The sequence below is a fragment of the Patagioenas fasciata genome, chromosome 21 (genome assembly GCF_037038585.1).
Source record: "Patagioenas fasciata isolate bPatFas1 chromosome 21, bPatFas1.hap1, whole genome shotgun sequence".
Classification (NCBI taxonomy): domain Eukaryota; kingdom Metazoa; phylum Chordata; class Aves; order Columbiformes; family Columbidae; genus Patagioenas; species Patagioenas fasciata.
Window position 1 is genome coordinate 8,406,400 of NC_092540.1, and position 22,145 is coordinate 8,428,544.

Genomic DNA, 22,145 nt, shown 5'->3' on the forward strand with positions numbered 1-22,145 from the left:
GGCTCTGGGGAGAAAGGGGTGGTCCCCATGGTGTCACAATGGGCCCAAGTGACAAGGAGGGTCCCCATGGTTCCACGATGGGCCCTGCGGACAACGGGGTCCACCGGATGTCACAATGGGCCCTGGGGACAAAGGGAGGTCCTAGGATGTCACAGTGGGCCCTGGGGACAAAGTGGGGTCCCCTGACTGTCACAATGGGAGCTGGGGACAAAGGGGGTCCTGGGATGTCACAATGGGCCCCAGTGACAAAGGGGGTCCCCATGGTGTTACAATGGGCCATGGGGACAAAGGGGGGTCCTCGGATGCCACAATGGGCCCTCGGGACAACTGGGGGGTCCTGAGATGTCGCAATGGGCCCTGGGGACAATGGGGGGTCCCCACGGTGCCACAATGGGTCCCCAGTGACAAGGGGAGTCCCCAGGATGTCACAATGGGCCCTGGGGATAAAGGGGGTCCCCAGGATGCCACAATGGGCCCTGGGGAAAAAGGGGGGTCCTGGGATGTCACAATGGGCCCTTGGGAAAAAGGCTGTCCCCTGAATGTCACAATGGGCCCTGGGGACAATGGGGGTCCCCAGGATGTCACAATGGGCTCTGGGGACAATGGGGGGTCCTGGAATGTCACAATGGGCCCTAGGGACAAAGGTTGGTCCCCAGGTTGTCACAATGGGTCCTGGGGACAACTGGGGGTCCCCAGGATGTCACAATGGGCCCTGGGGACAAGGGGGATACCCACGGTGTCAAAATGGGCCCTGGGGACAAAGGGAGGTCCCCAGGATGTCACAATGGGCCCTGGGGATGACGGGGGGTCCTGGGACGTCACAATGGGCCCTGGGGACAATGGGGCATCCTGATATGTTACAATGAGCCCTGGGCACAACTGGGGGGTCCTTAGATGGGGGGTCCTTATGTGGGGGGTGATGGTTAAAGTGTAAGTATGGAGAAGCTTGGCAGATTGATTATATTACACTTCCACAAACACGTCAAGGTAAGCGTTATGTACTTACAATGGTGGAAGCAACCACTGGATGGTTGGAAACATCTGCCGTACCTCCTGCTACAGCCCGAAATACCATCTTGGGCCTTGAGAAGCAAGTCCTTTAGTGGCCGGGTACGCCAGAAAGAATTGAATCAGACAATGGTACTCATTTCAAAACCAGTATTATAGACAATTGGGCCAAAGAACATGGTATTGAGTGGGTGTATCATATTCCATATCATGCACCAGCCTCTGGGAAAATTGAAAGGTACAATGGTTTGTTAAAAACTACACTAAAGGCACTTGGTGGTGGAGCCTTTAAAAACTGGGATTCACATTTAGCAAAAGCCACTTGGTTGGTCAACACCAGGGGATCAACCAATCGAGCCGGGCCTGCCCAATCAGAAATTCTATGGACTGTAGAAGGAGATAAAGTCCCTGTAGTACACATGGAAAATATGTTAGGAAAGGCAGTCTGGGTTCCTCCTGCCTCAGGCACAGGCAAACCTATTCGTGGGATTGTTTTTGCCCAGGGACCTGGCAGCACCTGGTGGGTGATGCTTAAGGATGGAGAAGTTCGGTGTGCACCTCAAGGGGATTTGATTTCAGGTGAAAATATGCAATGCTGAACTGTACGATGTGAATTGCCGCACTAACAATGTTTAATAAGTGTCTTTCAGATCAAGACAATGGTGATGAAACCAGCGCTGGCTTCTTCGAGTGGCGCCCGACACCTTCTTCGAAGTTGGTGTCCTTAACCCACCAACAGGGGTCATGAGATGCACTTGGACCATTTTCCCTGCCCTGGGAGACTGTGGTGATAAAATGAACTTAATGAACTTTTCAAAGGATGGTCCACTGATTAATTACTCCTGTGTATATATGTACATATGTATATATATATATATAGTAGTAGTGATTAATTAGATTGTATTGATAGATTGTATTGATAAGGTTTAAGTATTCAGTGAATGTCATATGATAAGGGGTGGAATGTCCTGGTTTTGTTAAAAACAAGTTTCTCTTTTAGTGAATTTGCCTGTCAGCTCAAGCCTTCATGTCAGCTGCATTTTCCTGGAGAACCAGACACATGTTTTGGTTAAACCCAGCAAGGGAATGCAAACTTATTGACAAGCACAGATGGACATCTCGCGAGAGGGGCAACGAGAAACTGGTGATCGAGAGACTGACCAACGGTGAATAACATTCCGTTCACGTGAATACTTCATATAAAAGTGGGAGATCACGAGGATCCCGCCCCTTTTCCCTTTCTCCCTTTTTTCCTCATGGCTGACATCAGGAGAGGACCTTGCTGGTCGTCCCTGCGAACGGAGGCCAGTGAGAGACTGAATCCAGCTCCGGTTGGCTACAGAGTCTGATCCAGGACTTTGGGTGCTGGCTCTGCAGTTGCTCAGACTTACAAGATTGGTTTTGTATATTTTGTATTATTTTCTCTATTCTTATCAGTAGCATCAGTAAAACATCTTGAACTTTTCCAGCTCTCTTCTCTCTGTGCTTCTTCCCCTCCCGATCGCCTGTGCTGAGTGGGAAGGGGGGAGAGGGAGGGGCAAAAGGGGGAATTGGGGGGGGGGAGAGGAGGTTGACAACACATCTGGCAGGGTTTGATTGTCACCCCGCAATCCTAACCCTCGACAGGGACAAAGGGGGTCCTGGGATGTCACAATGGGCCCTGGGGACAAAGGGCGGTCGCCAGGATATCACAATGGGCTCTGGTGACAATGGGGTCCCCAGGATGTCACAATGGGCCCTGGGGACAAGTTGGGGTCCCCTGAATTTCACAATGGGCCCTGGGGACAAAGAGGGCTCCCCAGCATATCACAATGGGCCCTGGGGACAATGGGGGGTCCTGGGACGTCACAATGGGCCCTGGGGACAAGGGGGGGTCCCCAGGATGTCACAATGGGCCCTGGGGACAAAGAGCGTCCCCAGCATGTCACAATGGGCCCTGGGGACAAAGGGGGTCCCCACGGTATCAGAATGGGCCCTGGGGACAAAGGGGGGTCCCCTGAATGTCACAATGGGCCCTGGGGACAATGGGGGGTCCTGGGATGTCTCAATGAGCCCTGCGGACAAGGGTGGTACCCACGGTGTCACAATGGGCCCTGGGCACAACGGGGGGTCCCCATAGTGTCACAATGGGTCCTGGGGACAATGGGGGGTCCTGGGACGTCACAATGGGCCCTGGGGACAAGGGGGGGTCCCCAGGATGTCACAATGGGCCCTGGGGAAAAAGAGGGGTCCCCTGAATGTCACAATGGGCCCTGGGGACAAGGGGGTGCAGAGGATGTCACAATGGGCCCTGGGGACAATGGGGGGTCCTGGGATGTCACAATGGGCCCTGGGGACAATGGGAGTCCCCAGGGTGTCACAATGGGCCTTGGGAACAAGGGGGTCCCCCAGATATCACAATGGGCCCTGGGGACAATGTAAGGTCCTGGGCTGTCACAATGGACCCTGAGGACAAGGGGGGTCCCCAGGATGTCACAATGAAGTCTTGGGACAAAGGGGGCCCCCAGGATGTCACAATGGGCCCTGGGGACAAAGCGGGGGTCCTGGAATCTCACAATGGGCCCCAGTGACAAAGGGGGTCCCTATGGTGCCACAATGGGCCCTGGGGACAAAGGGGGTCCCCTGGATGTCACAATGGGCTCTGGGGACAAGGAGGGTCCCCAGGATGTCACAATGGGCCCTGGGGACAAAGGGGGTCCCCACGGTATCAGAATGGGCCCTGGGGACAAGGGGGGTCCCCTGAATGTCACAATGGGCCCTGGGGACAATGGGGGGTCCTGGGATGTCACAATGAGCCCTGCAGACAAGGGTGGTACCCACAGTGTCACAATGGGCCCTGGGCACAAGGGGGGGTCCCCATAGTGTCACAATGGACCCTGGGGACAAGGGGGTGCCGAGGATGTCACAATGGGCCCTGGGGACAATGGGGGGTCCTGGGACCGCACAATGGGCCCTGAGGACAATGGTGGGTCCCCTGAATGTCAAAATGGGCCCTGGGGACAAAGGGGGGTCCGCAGGATGTCACAATGGGCACTGGGGACAAAGGGGGGGTCCCCAGGATGTCACAATGGGCCCCGGGGACAATGTGGGGTCCTGGGATTTCACAATGGGCCCCAGTGACAAAGGGGGTCCCCTGAATGTCACAATGGGTCCTGGGGACAATGGGGGGTCCTGGGACGTCACAATGGGCCCTGGGGACAAGGGGGGGTCCCCAGGATGTCACAATGGGCCCTGGGGACAAAGAGGATCCCCTGAATGTCACAATGGGCCCTGGGGACAAGGGGGTGCAGTGGATGTTACAATGGGCCCTGGGGACAATGGGGGGTGTCCAGGATGTGAGAATGAGTCCTGAGGACAAGGGGGGGTCCCCATGGTGTCACAATGGGTCCCCAGTGACAAGGAGGGGTCCCCATGGTGTCAGAATAGGCCCTGGGGACAAAGTGGGGTCCAAGAATGTCACAATGGGCCCTGGGGACAAAAGGGGTTGCCATGGTGCCACAATGGGCCCTGGGGTCAAAGGGGGTCCCCATGGTGCTACAATGGGCCCTGGGGACAAAGGGGGGTCCTGGGATGTCACAATGGGCCCTGGGGACAAAGGGGGTCCCCATGGTGCTACAATGGGCCCTGGGGACAAAGGGGGGTCCTGGGATGTCACAATGGGCCCTGGGGACAAAGGGGTGCAGAGGATGTCACAACGGGCCCTGGGAGCAAGGGGGTGGCCAGGATGTCACAATGGGTCCTGGGGAAAATGGGGGGTGCCCAGGATGTCACAATGGACCCTGAGGACAAGCGGGGGTCTCCATGGTGTCACAATGGGCCCCAGTGACAAAGGGGGTCCCCTGAATGTCACAATAGGTCCTGGGGACAATGGGGGGTCCTGGGACGTCACAATGGGCCCTGGGGACAAGGGGGGATCCCCAGGATGTCAGAATGGGCCCTGGGGACAAAGAGGGGTCCCCTGAATGTCACAATGGGCCCTGGGGACAAGGGGGTGCAGAGGATGTCACAATGGGCCCTGGGGACAATGGGGGGTCCTGGGACATCACAATGGGCCCTGGAGACAAGGAGGGATCCCCAGGATGTCACAATGGGCCCTGGGGACAATGGGGGGTCCTGGGACATCACAATGGGCCCTGGGAAGAAGGGGGGGTCCCCAGGATGTCACAATGGGCCCTGGGGACAAGGGGGTGCCGAGGATGTCACAATGGGCTCTGGGGACAATGGGGGGTCCTGGGATGTCACAATGGGCCCTGGGGACAAGGGTGGGTCCCCAGGATGTCACAATGGGCCTTGGGAACAAGGGGGTCCCCCAGATATCACAATGGGCCCTGGGGACAATGTAAGGTCCTGGGCTGTCACAATGGACCCTGAGGACAAGGGGGGTCCCTAGGATGTCACAATGAAGTCTTGGGACAAAGGGGGTCCCCAGGATGTCACAATGGGCCCTGGGGACAAAGGGGGTCCCCACGGTATCAGAATGGGCCCTGGGGACAAGGGGGGTCCCCTGAATGTCACAATGGGCCCTGGGGACAATGGGGGGTCCTGGGATGTCACAATGGGCCCTGGGGACAAGGGGGTGTCCCCAGGATGTCACAATGGACCCTGCAGACAAGGGTGGTACCCACAGTGTCACAATGGGCCCTGGGCACAAGGGGGGGTCCCCATAGTGTTACAATGGACCCTGGGGACAAGGGGGTGCCGAGGATGTCACAATGGGCCCTGGGGACAATGGGGGGTCCTGGGACCGCACAATGGGCCCTGAGGACAATGGTGGGTCCCCTGAATGTCAAAATGGGCCCTGGGGACAAAGGGGGGTCCGCAGGATGTCACAATGGGCACTGGGGACAAAGGGGGGGTCCCCAGGATGTCACAATGGGCCCTGGAGACAATGTGGGGTCCTGGGATTTCACAATGGGCCCCAGTGACAAAGGGGGTCCCCTGAATGTCACAATGGGCCCTGGGGACAATGGGGGGTCCTGGGACTTCACAATGGGCCCTGGGGACAAGGGGGGGTCCTCAGGATGTCACAATGGGCCCTGGGGACAAAGAGGGGTCCCCTGAATGTCACAATGGGCCCTGGGGACAGGGGGGTGCAGTGGATGTCACAATGGGCCCTGGGGACAATGGGGGGCATCCAGGATGTCAGAATGAGTCATGAGGACAAGGGGGGGTCCCCATGGTGTCACAATGGGTCCCCAGTGACAAGGAGGGGTCCCCATGGTGTCAGAATAGGCCCTGGGGACAAAGTGGGGTCCAAGAATGTCACAATGGGCCCTGGGGACAAAAGGGGTTGCCATAGTGCCACAATGGGCCCTGGGGTCAAAGGGGGTCCCCACGGTGCTACAATGGGCCCTGGGGACAAAGGGGGGTCCTGGGATGTCACAATGAGCCCTGGGGACAAAGGGGGTGTCCCCATGGTGCCACAACGGGCCCTGGGAGCAAGGGGATGGCCAGGATGTCACAATGGGTCCTGGGGAAAATGGGGGGTGCCCAGGATGTCACAATGGACCCTGAGGACAAGCGGGGGTCTCCATGGTGTCACAATGGGCCCCAGTGACAAAGGGGGTCCCCTGAATGTCACAATAGGTCGTGGGGACAATAGGGGGTCCTGGGACGTCACAACGGGCCCTGGGGACAAGGAGGGATCCCCAGGATGTCACAATGGGCCCTGGGGACAATGGGGGGTCCTGGGACGTCACAATGGGCCCTGGGGACAAGGGGGGGTCCCCAGGATGTCACAATGGGCCCTGGGGACAAGGGGGTGCAGAGGATGTCACGATGGGCCCTGGAGACAATGGGGGGTCCTGGGACATCACAATGGGCCCTGGGGACAAGGAGGGATCCCCAGGATGTCACAATGGGCCCTGGGGACAATGGGGGGTCCCCAGGATGTCACAATGGGCCCTGGGGACAAAGGGTTCCCCAGGATGTCACAATGGGCCCTGCGGACATTGGGCTCCCCAGGATTTCACAATGGGCCCTGGGGACAACGGGGGTCCCGACGGTGTCACAATGGGCCCTTGGGCCAAAGGCTGTCCCCTGAATGTCAAAATGGGCCCTGTGGACAATGGGGGTCCCCAGGATGTCACAATGGGCTCTGGGGACCATGGGGGGTCCGGGAACGTCACAATGGGCCCTGGGGACAAAGGGGGGTCCTGGGACTTCACAATGGGCCCCAGTGACAAAGGGGGTCCCAATGGTGCCACAATGGGTCCTGGGGAAAAAGGGCGTCCCCTGAATGTCAAAATGGGCCCTGGGGACAAAGGGGGGTCCGCAGGATGTCACAATGGGCACTGGGGACAAAGGGGGGGTCCCCAGGATGTCACAATGGGCCCCGGGGACAATGTGGGGTCCTGGGATTTCACAATGGGCCCCAGTGACAAAGGGGGTCCCCTGAATGTCACAATGGGTCCTGGGGACAATGGGGGGTCCTGGGACGTCACAATGGGCCCTGGGGACAAGGGGGGGTCCCCAGGATGTCACAATGGGCCCTGGGGACAAAGAGGATCCCCTGAATGTCACAATGGGCCCTGGGGACAAGGGGGTGCAGTGGATGTTACAATGGGCCCTGGGGACAATGGGGGGTGTCCAGGATGTGAGAATGAGTCCTGAGGACAAGGGGGGGTCCCCATGGTGTCACAATGGGTCCCCAGTGACAAGGAGGGGTCCCCATGGTGTCAGAATAGGCCCTGGGGACAAAGTGGGGTCCAAGAATGTCACAATGGGCCCTGGGGACAAAAGGGGTTGCCATGGTGCCACAATGGGCCCTGGGGTCAAAGGGGGTCCCCATGGTGCTACAATGGGCCCTGGGGACAAAGGGGGGTCCTGGGATGTCACAATGGGCCCTGGGGACAAAGGGGGTCCCCATGGTGCTACAATGGGCCCTGGGGACAAAGGGGGGTCCTGGGATGTCACAATGGGCCCTGGGGACAAAGGGGTGCAGAGGATGTCACAACGGGCCCTGGGAGCAAGGGGGTGGCCAGGATGTCACAATGGGTCCTGGGGAAAATGGGGGGTGCCCAGGATGTCACAATGGACCCTGAGGACAAGCGGGGGTCTCCATGGTGTCACAATGGGCCCCAGTGACAAAGGGGGTCCCCTGAATGTCACAATAGGTCCTGGGGACAATGGGGGGTCCTGGGACGTCACAATGGGCCCTGGGGACAAGGGGGGATCCCCAGGATGTCAGAATGGGCCCTGGGGACAAAGAGGGGTCCCCTGAATGTCACAATGGGCCCTGGGGACAAGGGGGTGCAGAGGATGTCACAATGGGCCCTGGGGACAATGGGGGGTCCTGGGACATCACAATGGGCCCTGGAGACAAGGAGGGATCCCCAGGATGTCACAATGGGCCCTGGGGACAATGGGGGGTCCTGGGACATCACAATGGGCCCTGGGAAGAAGGGGGGGTCCCCAGGATGTCACAATGGGCCCTGGGGACAAGGGGGTGCCGAGGATGTCACAATGGGCTCTGGGGACAATGGGGGGTCCTGGGATGTCACAATGGGCCCTGGGGACAAGGGTGGGTCCCCAGGATGTCACAATGGGCCTTGGGAACAAGGGGGTCCCCCAGATATCACAATGGGCCCTGGGGACAATGTAAGGTCCTGGGCTGTCACAATGGACCCTGAGGACAAGGGGGGTCCCTAGGATGTCACAATGAAGTCTTGGGACAAAGGGGGTCCCCAGGATGTCACAATGGGCCCTGGGGACAAAGGGGGTCCCCACGGTATCAGAATGGGCCCTGGGGACAAGGGGGGTCCCCTGAATGTCACAATGGGCCCTGGGGACAATGGGGGGTCCTGGGATGTCACAATGGGCCCTGGGGACAAGGGGGTGTCCCCAGGATGTCACAATGGACCCTGCAGACAAGGGTGGTACCCACAGTGTCACAATGGGCCCTGGGCACAAGGGGGGGTCCCCATAGTGTTACAATGGACCCTGGGGACAAGGGGGTGCCGAGGATGTCACAATGGGCCCTGGGGACAATGGGGGGTCCTGGGACCGCACAATGGGCCCTGAGGACAATGGTGGGTCCCCTGAATGTCAAAATGGGCCCTGGGGACAAAGGGGGGTCCGCAGGATGTCACAATGGGCACTGGGGACAAAGGGGGGGTCCCCAGGATGTCACAATGGGCCCTGGAGACAATGTGGGGTCCTGGGATTTCACAATGGGCCCCAGTGACAAAGGGGGTCCCCTGAATGTCACAATGGGCCCTGGGGACAATGGGGGGTCCTGGGACTTCACAATGGGCCCTGGGGACAAGGGGGGGTCCTCAGGATGTCACAATGGGCCCTGGGGACAAAGAGGGGTCCCCTGAATGTCACAATGGGCCCTGGGGACAGGGGGGTGCAGTGGATGTCACAATGGGCCCTGGGGACAATGGGGGGCATCCAGGATGTCAGAATGAGTCATGAGGACAAGGGGGGGTCCCCATGGTGTCACAATGGGTCCCCAGTGACAAGGAGGGGTCCCCATGGTGTCAGAATAGGCCCTGGGGACAAAGTGGGGTCCAAGAATGTCACAATGGGCCCTGGGGACAAAAGGGGTTGCCATAGTGCCACAATGGGCCCTGGGGTCAAAGGGGGTCCCCACGGTGCTACAATGGGCCCTGGGGACAAAGGGGGGTCCTGGGATGTCACAATGGGCCCTGGGGACAAAGGGGTGCAGAGGATGTCACAACGGGCCCTGGGAGCAAGGGGGTGGCCAGGATGTCACAATGGGTCCTGGGGAAAATGGGGGGTGCCCAGGATGTCACAATGGACCCTGAGGACAAGCGGGGGTCTCCATGGTGTCACAATGGGCCCCAGTGACAAAGGGGGTCCCCTGAATGTCACAATAGGTCCTGGGGACAATGGGGGGTCCTGGGACGTCACAATGGGCCCTGGGGACAAGGGGGGATCCCCAGGATGTCAGAATGGGCCCTGGGGACAAAGAGGGGTCCCCTGAATGTCACAATGGGCCCTGGGGACAAGGGGGTGCAGAGGATGTCACAATGGGCCCTGGGGACAATGGGGGGTCCTGGGACATCACAATGGGCCCTGGGAAGAAGGGGGGGTCCCCAGGATGTCACAATGGGCCCTGGGGACAAGGGGGTGCCGAGGATGTCACAATGGGCCCTGGGGACAATGGGGGGTCCTGGGACATCACAATGGGCCCTGGAGACAAGGAGGGATCCCCAGGATGTCACAATGGGCCCTGGGGACAATGGGGGGTCCTGGGACGTCACAATGGGCCCTGGGAAGAAGGGGGGGTCCCCAGGATGTCACAATGGGCCCTGGGGACAAGGGGGTGCCGAGGATGTCACAATGGGCTCTGGGGACAATGGGGGGTCCTGGGATGTCACAATGGGCCCTGGGGACAAGGGTGGGTCCCCAGGATGTCACAATGGGCCTTGGGAACAAGGGGGTCCCCCAGATATCACAATGGGCCCTGGGGACAATGTAAGGTCCTGGGCTGTCACAATGGACCCTGAGGACAAGGGGGGTCCCTAGGATGTCACAATGAAGTCTTGGGACAAAGGGGGTCCCCAGGATGTCACAATGGGCCCTGGGGACAAAGGGGGTCCCCACGGTATCAGAATGGGCCCTGGGGACAAGGGGGGTCCCCTGAATGTCACAATGGGCCCTGGGGACAATGGGGGGTCCTGGGATGTCACAATGAGCCCTGGGGACAAGGGTGGTACCCACAGTGTCACAATGGGCCCTGGGCACAAGGGGGGGTCCCCATAGTGTTACAATGGACCCTGGGGACAAGGGGGTGCCGAGGATGTCACAATGGGCCCTGGGGACAATGGGGGGTCCTGGGACCGCACAATGGACCCTGAGGACAATGGTGGGTCCCCTGAATGTCAAAATGGGCCCTGGGGACAAAGGGGGGTCCGCAGGATGTCACAATGGGCACTGGGGACAAAGGGGGGGTCCCCAGGATGTCACAATGGGCCCTGGAGACAATGTGGGGTCCTGGGATTTCACAATGGGCCCCAGTGACAAAGGGGGTCCCCTGAATGTCACAATGGGCCCTGGGGACAATGGGGGGTCCTGGGACTTCACAATGGGCCCTGGGGACAAGGGGGGGTCCCCAGGATGTCACAATGGGCCCTGGGGACAAAGAGGGGTCCCCTGAATGTCACAATGGGCCCTGGGGACAGGGGGGTGCAGTGGATGTCACAATGGGCCCTGGGGACAATGGGGGGCATCCAGGATGTCAGAATGAGTCATGAGGACAAGGGGGGGTCCCCATGGTGTCACAATGGGTCCCCAGTGACAAGGAGGGGTCCCCATGGTGTCAGAATAGGCCCTGGGGACAAAGTGGGGTCCAAGAATGTCACAATGGGCCCTGGGGACAAAAGGGGTTGCCATAGTGCCACAATGGGCCCTGGGGTCAAAGGGGGTCCCCACGGTGCTACAATGGGCCCTGGGGACAAAGGGGGGTCCTGGGATGTCACAATGAGCCCTGGGGACAAAGGGGGTGTCCCCATGGTGCCACAACGGGCCCTGGGAGCAAGGGGATGGCCAGGATGTCACAATGGGTCCTGGGGAAAATGGGGGGTGCCCAGGATGTCACAATGGACCCTGAGGACAAGCGGGGGTCTCCATGGTGTCACAATGGGCCCCAGTGACAAAGGGGGTCCCCTGAATGTCACAATAGGTCCTGGGGACAATGGGGGGTGCTGGGACGTCACAATGGGCCCTGGGGACAAGGAGGGATCCCCAGGATGTCACAATGGGCCCTGGGGACAATGGGGGGTCCTGGGACGTCACAATGGGCCCTGGGGACAAGGGGGGGTCCCCAGGATGTCACAATGGGCCCTGGGGACAAGGGGGTGCAGAGGATGTCACGATGGGCCCTGGAGACAATGGGGGGTCCTGGGACATCACAATGGGCCCTGGGGACAAGGAGGGATCCCCAGGATGTCACAATGGGCCCTGGGGACAATGGGGGGTCCTGGGACGTCACAATGGGCCCTGGGGACAAGGGGGGGTCCCCAGGATGTCACAATGGGCCCTGGGGACAAGGGCGTGCCGAGGATGTCACAATGGGCCCTGGGGACAATGGGGGGTCCTGGGATGTCACAATGGGCCCTGGGGACAAGGTGGGGTCCCCAGGATGTCACAATGGGCCTTGGGAACAAGGGGGTCCCCCAGGTATCACAATGGGCCCTGGGGACAATGTAAGGTCCTGGGCTGTCACAATGGACCCTGAGGACAAGGGGGGACCCCAGGATGTCACAATGAAATCTTGGGACAAAGGGGGTCCCCAGGATGTCACAATGGGCCCTGGGGACAAAGGGGGTCCCCACGGTGTCAGAATGGGCCCTGGGGACAAGGGGGGTCCCCTGAATGTTACAATGGGCCCTGGGGACAATGGGGGGTCCTGGGATGTCACAATGAGCCCTGGGGACAAGGGTGGTACCCACGGTGTCACAATGGGTCCTGGGCACAAGGGGGTGCCGAGGATGTCACAATGGGCCCTGGGGACAATGGGGGGTCCTGGGACCTCACAATGGGCCCTGAGGACAATGGTGGGTCCCCTGAATGTCAAAATGGGCCCTGGGGACAAAGGGGGGTCCGCAGGATGTCACAATGGGCACTGGGGATAAAGGGGGGGTCCCCATGGTGTCACAATGGGCCGAAGTGACAAGGAGGGTCCCCACGGTGCCACGATGGGTCCTGGGGACAAGGGCGTCCCCCAGATGTCACAATGGGCCCTGGGGACAATGGGAGGCCCCAAGGTGTTCAGAACGAGCCCTGGGGACAAAGTGGAATCCTGGAATGTCACAATGGCCCCCAGTGACAAAGGGGTTCCCCACGGTGTCACAATGGGCCCTGGGGACAAAAGGGGTCCCCAGGATTTCACAATAGCACTGGGGACAAAGAGGGTCATGGGATGTCACAATGGGCTCCAGTGACAAAGAGGGTCCTCATGGTGCCACAATGGGCCCTGGGGACAAAGGGGGTCCCCTGGATGTCACAATGGGCCCTGGGGACAAGGAGTGTCCCCAGCATGTCACAATGGGCCCTGGGGACAAAGGGGGTCCCCACGGTATCAGTATGGGCCCTGGGGACAAAGGGGGGTCCTGGGACGTCACAATGGGCCCTGGGGACAAGGAGGGATCCCCAGGATGTCACAATGGGCCCTGGGGACAATGGGGGGTCCCCCAGATGTCACAATGGGCCCTGGGGACCAGGGGGGGTCCTGGGATGTCACAATGGGCCCCAGTGACAAAGAGGGTCCTCATGGTGCCACAATGGGCCCCAGTGACAAAGGGGGTCCCCTGGATGTCACAATGGGCTCTGGGGACAATGGGGGGTCCTGGGATGTCACAATGGGCCCCAGTGACAAAGAGGGTCCTCATGGTGCCACAATGGGCCCCAGTGACAAAGGGGGTCCCCTGGATGTCACAATGGGCTCTGGGGACAATGGGGGGTCCTGGGACGTCACAATGGGCCCTGGGGACAAGGAGGGCACCCCAGGATGTCACACAGGGCCCTGGGGACAATGGGGGGTCCTGGGACGTCACAGTGGGCCCTGGGAACAAGGGGGGGTCCCCAGGATGTCACAATGGGCCCTGGGGACAAAGAGGGGTCCCCTGAATGTCACAATGGGCCCTGGGGACAAGGAGGGATTCCCAGGATGTCACAATGGGCCCTGGGGACAAGGGGGTGTCCCCAGGATGTCACAATGGGCCCTGCGGACAAGGGTGGTACCCACGGTGTCACAATGGTCACTGGGACAAGGGGGGGTCCCTATAGTGTCACAATGGGTCCTGGGGACAAGTGGGGTCCCCTGAAAGTCACAATGGGCCCTGGGGACAATGTGGGGTCCTGGGATGTCACAATGGGCGCCAGTGACAAACGGGGGCCCCTGAATGTCACAATGGGCCCTGGGGATAATGGGGGGTCCTGGGACGTCACAATGGGCCCTGGGGACAAGGAGGGATCCCCAGGATGTCACAATGGGCCCTGGGGACAATGGCGGGTCCTGGGACGTCACAATGGGCCCTGGGGACAAGGGGGGGTCCCCAGGACGTCACAATGGGCCCTGGGGACAAAGAGGGGTCCCCTGAATGTCACAATGGGCCCTGGGCACAAGGGGGTGCCGAGGATGTCACAATGGGCCCTGAGGACAATGGTGGGTCCCCTGAATGTCACAATGGGCCCTGGGGACAAAGGGGGGTCCGCAGGATGTCACAATGGGCACTGGGGACAAAGGCGGGCGTCCCCATGGTGTCACAATGGGCCCAAGTGACAAGGAGGGTCCCCACGGTGCCACGATGGGTCCTGGGGACAAGGGCGTCCCCCAGATGTCACAATGGGCCCTGGGGACAATGGGGTTGCCCAGGATGTCACAATGGGCCCTGGGGACAATGGGAGTCCCCAAGGTGTCAGAAGGAGCCCTGGGGACAAAGTGGAATCCTGGAATGTCACAATGGCCCCCAGTGACAAAGGGGTTCCCCATGGTGTCACAATGGGCCGTGGGGACAAAAGGGGTCCCCAGGATTTCACAATAGCACTGGGGACAAAGTGGGGTCATGGGATGTCACAATGGGCTCCAGTGACAAAGAGGGTCCTCATGGTGCCACAATGGGCCCTGGGGACACAGGGGGTCCCCTGGATGTCACAATGGGCCCTGGGGACAAGGAGGGTCCCCAGCATGTCACAATGGGCCCTGGGGACAAAGGGGGTCCCCACGGTATCAGTATGGGCCCTGGGGACAAAGGGGGGTCCTGGGACGTCACAATGGGCCCTGGGGACAAGGGGGGGTCCTGGGACGTCACAATGGGCCCTGGGGACAAGGGGATGCAGAGGATGTCACAATGGGCCCTGGGGACAATGTCGGGTCCTGGGACGTCACAATGGGCCCTGGGGACAAGGGGGGGTCCCCAGGATGTCACAATGGGCCCTGGGGACAAAGAGGGGTCCCCTGAATGTCACAATGGGCCCTGGGGACAAGGGGGTGCAGTGGATGTTACAATGGGCCCTGGGGACAATGGGGGGTGTGCAGGATGTGAGAATGAGTCCTGAGGACAAGGGGGGGTCCCCATGGTGTCACAATGGGTCCCCAGTGACAAGGAGGGGTCCCCATGGTGTCACAACAGGCCCTGGGGACAAAGTGGGGTCCAAGAATGTCACAATGGGCTCTGGGGACAAAAGGGGTTGCCATGGTGCCACAATGGGCCCTGGGGTCAAAGGGAGTCCCCATGGTGCTACAATGGGCCCTGGGGACAAAGGGGGGTCCTGGGATGTCACAATGGGCCCTGGGGACAAAGGGGGTCCCCATGGTGCTACAATGGGCCGTGGGGACAAAAGGGGTCCCCAGGATTTCACAATAGCACTGGGGACAAAGTGGGGTCATGGGATGTCACAATGGGCTCCAGTGACAAAGAGGGTCCTCATGGTGCCACAATGGGCCCTGGGGACAAAGGGGGTCCCCTGGATGTCACAATGGGCCCTGGGGACAAGGAGGGTCCCCAGCATGTCACAATGCGCCCTGGGGACAAAGGGGGTCCCCACGGTATCAGTATGGGCCCTGGGGACAAAGGGGGGTCCTGGGACGTCACAATGGGCCCTGGGGACAAGGGGGGGTCCTGGGACGTCACAATGGGCCCTGGGGACAAGGGGATGCAGAGGATGTCACAATGGGCCCTGGGGACAAGGGGGGGTCCCCAGGATGTCACAATGGGCCCTGGGGACAAAGAGGGGTCCCCTGAATGTCACAATGGGCCCTGGGGACAATGGGGGGTGTGCAGGATGTGAGAATGAGTCCTGAGGACAAGGGGGGGTCCCCATGGTGTCACAATGGGTCCCCAGTGACAAGGAGGGGTCCCCATGGTGTCACAACAGGCCCTGGGGACAAAGTGGGGTCCAAGAATGTCACAATGGGCTCTGGGGACAAAAGGGGTTGCCATGGTGCCACAATGGGCCCTGGGGTCAAAGGGGGGTCCTGGGATGTCACAATGGGCCCTGGGGACAAAGGGGGTCCCCATGGTGCTACAATGGGCCCTGGGGACAAAGGGGGGTCCTGGGATGTCACAATGGGCCCTGGGGACAAAGGGGGTCCCCATGGTGCTACAATGGGCCCTGGGGACAAAGGGGGGTCCTGGGATGTCACAATGGGCCCTGGGGACAAAGGGGTGCAGAGGATGTCACAACGGGCCCTGGGAGCAAGGGGGTGGCCAGGATGTCACAATGGGTCCTGGGGAAAATGGGGGGTGCCCAGGATGTCACAATGGACCCTGAGGACAAGCGGGGGTCTCCATGGTGTCACAATGGGCCCCAGTGACAAAGGGGGTCCCCTGAATGTCACAATAGGTCCTGGGGACAATGGGGGGTCCTGGGACGTCACAATGGGCCCTGGGGACAAGGAGGGATCCCCAGGATGTCACAATGGGCCCTGGGGACAAAGAGGGGTCCCCTGAATGTCACAATGGGCCCTGGGGACAAGGGGGTGCAGAGGATGTCACAATGGGCCCTGGGGACAATGGGGGTCCTGGGATATCACAATGGGCCCTGGAGACAAGGAGGGATCCCCAGGATGTCACAATGGGCCCTGGGGACAAGGAGGGATCCCCAGGATGTCACAATGGGCCCTGGGGACAATGGGGGGTCCTGGGATGTCACAATGGGCCCTGGGGACAAGGGTGGGTCCCCAGGATGTCACAATGGGGCCTGGGGACCAGGGGGGGTCCCCAGGATGTCACAATGGGCCCCAGTGACAAAGAGGGTCCCTATGGTGCCACAATGGGCCCTGGGGACAAAGGGGGTCCCCTGGATGTCACAATGGCCTCTGGGGATAAGGAGGGTCCCCAGGATGTCACAATGGGCCCTGGGGACAAAGAGCGTCCCCAGCATGTCACAATGGGCCCTGGGGACAAAGGGGGTCCCCACGGTATCAGAATGGGCCCTGGGGACAAAGGGGGGTCCCCTGAATGTCACAATGGGCCCTGGGGACAATGGGGGGTCCTGGGATGTCACAATGAGCCCTGCAGACAAGTGTGGTACCCACGGTGTCACAATGGGCCCTGGGCACAAGGGGGGGTCCCCATAGTGTCACAATGGGTCCTGGGGACAAGTGGGGTCCCCAGGATGTCACAATGGGCCCTGGGGACAATGTGGGGTCCCCTGAATGTCACAATGGGCCCTGGGGACAAGGGGGTGCCGAGGATGTCACAATGGGCCCTGGGGACAATGGGGGGTCCTGGGACCTCAGAATGGGCCCTGAGGACAATGGTGGGTCCCCTGAATGTCAAAATGGGCCCTGGGGACAAAGGGGGGTCCGCAGGATGTCACAATGGGCACTGGGGACAAAGGGGGTGTCCCCAGGATGTCACAATGGGCCCTGGGGACAATGTGGGGTCCTGGGATTTCACAATGGGCCCCAGTGACAAAGGGGGTCCCCTAAATGTCACAATGGGTCCTGGGGACAATGGGGGGTCCTGGGACGTCACAATGGGCCCTGGGGACAAGGAGGGATCCCCAGGATGTCACAATGGGCCCTGGGGACAAGGTGGTGTCCCCAGGATGTCACAATGGGCCCTGCGGACAAGGGTGGTACCCACGGTGTCACAATGGGCACTGGGCACAAGGGGGGTTCCCTATAGTGTCGCAATGGGTCCTGGGGACAAGTGGGGTCCCCTGAAAGTCACAATGGGCCCTGAGGACAATGGTGGGTCCCCTGAATGTCAAAATGGGCCCCAGTGACAAACGGGGGCCCCTGAATGTCACAATGGGCCCTGGGGACAATGGGGGGTCCCGGGACATCACAATGGGCCCTGGGGTCAAGGAGGGATCCCCAGGATGTCACAATGGGCCCTGGGGACAATGGCGGGTCCTGGGACGTCACAATGGGCCCTGGGGACAAGGGGGGGTCCCCTGGATGTCACAATGGGCCCTGGGGACAAGGAGGGATTCCCAGGACGTCACAATGGGCCCTGGGGACAAGGGGGTGTCCCCAGGATGTCTCAATGGGCCCTGCGGACAAGGGTGGTACCCACGGTGTCACAATGGGTACTGGGCACAAGGTGGGGTCCCTATAGTGTCACAATGGGTCCTGGGGACAAGTGGGGTCCCCTGAAATTCACAATGGGCCCTGGGGACAATGTGGGGTCCTGGGATGTCACAATGGGCGCCAGTGACAAACGGGGGCCCCTGAATGTAACAATGGGTCCTGGGGACAATGGGGGGTCCCGGGACGTCACAATGGGCCCTGGGGACAAGGAGGGATCCCCAGGATGTCACAATGGGACCTGGGGACAAAGAGGCGTCCCCTGAATGTCACAATGGGCCCTGGGGACAAGGGGGTGCCGAGGATGTCACAATGGGCCCTGGGGACAAGGGAGATCCCCATGGTGTCACAATAAGCCCTGGGGACAAAGTGGGGTCCTGGGATGTCACAATGGGCCCTGGGGACAATGGGGGTCCTGGGACGTCACAATGGGCCCTGGGGACAATGGGGGTCCCCACGGTGCCACGATGGGTCCTGGGGACAAGGGCGTCCCCCTAGATGTCACAATGGGCCCTGGGGACAATGGGGTTGCCCAGGATGTCACAATGGACCCTGGGGACAAAGGGGGATGGGCAGGATGTCACAATGGGCACTGGGGACAAAGGGGGGGTCCCCATGGTGTCACAATGGGTCCCCAGTGACAAGGAGGGTTCCCCATGGTGTCACAATAGGCCCTGGGGACAAAGTGGGGTCCTAGAATGTCACAATGAGCCCTGGGGACAAAGGGGGGTCCTGGGATGTCACAATGGGCCCTGGGGACAAGAGGGGATTCCTAGGATGTCACAATGGGCCCTGGGGACTAATGTGGTCCCCACGGTGTCACAATATGTCCTGGAGACAAAGAGGGGTCCCCAGGATGTCACAATGGGCCCTTGGGACAATGGGGTTCCTGGGATGTCACAATGGGTCCCCAGTGACAAAGGGGGTCCCCAGGATGTCTCAATGGGCCCTGAGGACAATGGGAGGTCCCCATGGTGTCACAATGGGTCCCCAGTGACAAGGGAGGTCTCCACGGTGCCAGGATGGGTCCTGGGGACAAGGAGGTCCCCAGGATGTCACAATGGGCCGTGGGGACAAAGAGGCTCCCCAGGATGTCACAATGGGACCTGGGGACAAGGGGGTCTCCAGGAACTCACAATGGGCTCTGGGGACAATGGAGGTTCCCCAGGATGTTCACAATAGGCCCTGAGGACAAGGGGTGGTCCCCATGCTGTCACAATGGGTCTCCAGTGACAAGGGGGTCCCCAAGGTGTCACAATGGGCCCTGGGGACAATGGGGGGTCCTGGGACGTAACAATAGGCCCTGGGGACAAGGGGGTTCCCCACAGTGTCACAATGGGCCCTGGGGACAAAGGGGGTCCGCACGGTGTTACAATGGTCCCGGGGGACAAAGGGGGATGCCCAGGATGTCACAATGGGCCCTGAGGACAAGGGGGGGTCCCCATGGTGTCACAATGTGTCCCCAGTGACAAGGAGGGTCCCCATGGTGTCATGATGGGTCCTGGGGACAAGGGGGTCCCCAGGATGTAACAATGGACACTGGGGACAATGGGGGGTCCTGGGACGTCACAATGGGTCCCAGTGACATGGGGGTCCCCAGGATGTCACAATGGGCCCTGGGGACAATGTGGGGTCCTGGGATGTCACAATGGGCCCCAGTGACAAAGGGGGTCCCCTGAATGTCACAATGGGCCCTGGGGACAATGGGGGGTCCTGGGACGTCACAATGGGCCCTGGGGACAAGGAGGGATCCCCAGGATGTCACAATGGGCCCTGGGGACAATGGGGGGTCCTGGGACGTCACAATGGGCCCTAGGGACAAGAGGGGGTCCCCAGGATGTCACAATGGGCCCTGGGGACAAAGAGGGGTCCCCTGAATGTCACAATGGGCCCTGGGGACAAGGGGGTGCCGAGGATGTCACAATGGGCCCTTGGGACAATGGGGGTCCTGGGACGTCACAATGGGCCCTGGGGACACAGAGGGGCCCTAGGACGTCACAATCAGCCCTGGCGACAAGATGGGGTCCCCTGAGAGTTACAATGAGCCCTGGGAAGAGAGGGGGCTCCCAAGGACATCACAATGGGCCTTGGGAACAATGGGGGGTCCTGAGACGTCACAATGGGCCCCAGTGACAAAGGGGGTCCCCTGAATGTCACAATGGGCCCTGGGGTCAATGGGGGGTCCTGGGACGTCACAATGGGCCCTGGGGACTAGGAGGGATCCCCAGGATGTCACAATGGGCCCTGGGGACAAGGGGGGGTCCCCAGGATGTCACAATGGGCCCTGGGGACAAAGAGGGGTCCACTGAATGTCACAATGGGCCCTGGGGACAAGGGGGTGCAGAGGATGTCACAATGGGCCCTGGGGACAATGGGGGGTCCTGGGATGTCACAATGGGCCCTGGGGACAAGGAGGGATCCCCAGGATGTCACAATGGGCCCTGGGGACAAGGGGGGGTCGCCAGGATGTCACAATGGGCCCTGGGGACAAAGTAAGGTCCTGGGATGTCACAATGGGCCCTGGGGACAAGGGGGGGTCCCCAGGATGTCACAATGGGCCTTGGGAACAAGGGGGTCCCCCAGATATCACAATGGGCCCTGGGGACAATGTAAGGTCCTGGGCTGTCACAATGGACCCTGAGGACAAGGGGGGTCCCCAGGATGTCACAATGAAGTCTTGGGACAAAGGGGGTCCCCAGGATGTTCACAATGGGCCCTGGGGACCAGGGGGGGTCCTGGGATGTCACAATGGGCCCCAGTGACAAAGGGGGTCCCTATGGTGCCACAATGGGCCCTGGGGACAAAGGGGGTCCCCTGGATGTCACAATGGGCCCTGGGGACAAAGAGGATCCCCAGCATGTCACAATGGGCCCTGGGGACAAAGGGGGTCCCCACGGTATCAGAATGGGCCCTGGGGACAAGGGGGGTCCCCTGAATGTCACAATGGGCCCTGGGGACAATGGGGGGTCCTGGGATGTCACAATGAGCCCTGCAGACAAGGGTGGTTCCCACAGTGTCACAATGGGCCCTGGGCACAAGGGGGGGTCCCCATAGTGTCACAATGGACCCTGGGGACAAGGGGGTGCCGAGGATGTCACAATGGGCCCTGGGGACAATGGGGGGTCCTGGGACCTCAGAATGGGCCCTGAGGACAATGGTGGGTCCCCTGAATGTCAAAATGGGCCCTGGGGACAAAGGGGGGTCCGCAGGATGTCACAATGGGCACTGGGGACAAAGGGGTGGTCCCCAGGATGTCACAATGGGCCCTGGGGACAGTGTGGGGTCCTGGGATTTCACAATGGGCCCCAGTGACAAAGGGGGTCCCCTGAATGTCACAATGGGTCCTGGGGACAATGGGGGCTCCTGGGACGTCACAATGGGCCCTGGGGACAAGGAGGGATTCCCAAAATGTCACAGTGGGCCCTGGGGACAAGGGGGTTTCCCCAGGATGTCACAATGGGCCCTGCGGACAAGGGTGGTACCCACGGTGTCACAATGGGCACTGGGCACAAGGGGGGGTCCCTATAGTGTCACAATGGGTCCTGGGGACAAGTGGAGTCCCCTGAAAGTCACAATGGGCCCTTGGGACAATGTGGGGTCCTTGGATCTCACAATGGGCCCCAATGACAAACGGGGGCCCCTGAATGTCACAATGGGCCCTGGGGACAATGGGGGGTCCTGGGACATCACAATGGGCCCTGGGGACAAAAGGTGGTCGCCAGGATATCACAATGGGCTTTGGTGACAATGGGGTCCCCAGGATGTCACAATGGGCCCTGGGGACAAAGAGTGTCCCCAGGATATCAGAATGGGCCCCTAGGACAAGTTGGGGTCCCCTGAATTTCACAACGGGCCCTGGGGACAAAGAGGGCTCCCCAACATATCACAATGGGCCCTGGGGACAATGGGGGGTCCTGGGACGTCAGAATGGGCCCTGGGGACAAGGAGGGATCCACAGGATGTCACAATGGGCCCTGGGGACAATGGGGGGTCCTGGGACGTCACAATGGGCCCTGGGGACAAGGGGGGGTCCCCAGGATGTCACAATGGGCCCTGGGGACAAAGAGGGGTCCCCTGAATGTCACAATGGGCCCTGGGGACAAGGGGGTGCAGTGGATGTCACAATGGG

At 60.6% G+C, this 22,145-nt stretch overlaps 1 long non-coding RNA gene across 2 annotated transcripts in view; it reads right to left on the reverse strand.

Annotated features, from left to right (window-relative positions):
* Positions 1 to 1,832: 1,832 nt before the first annotated feature.
* The window catches only part of LOC139829581 (uncharacterized), a 62,898-nt gene continuing 42,585 nt past the window's right edge, over positions 1,833 to 22,145 (reverse strand). For both annotated transcript variants that reach the window (XR_011742106.1, XR_011742107.1), the window contains exon 4: positions 1,833 to 2,513. This is a non-coding gene — a long non-coding RNA (uncharacterized lncRNA). The remainder of the gene's footprint in view (positions 2,514 to 22,145) is intronic.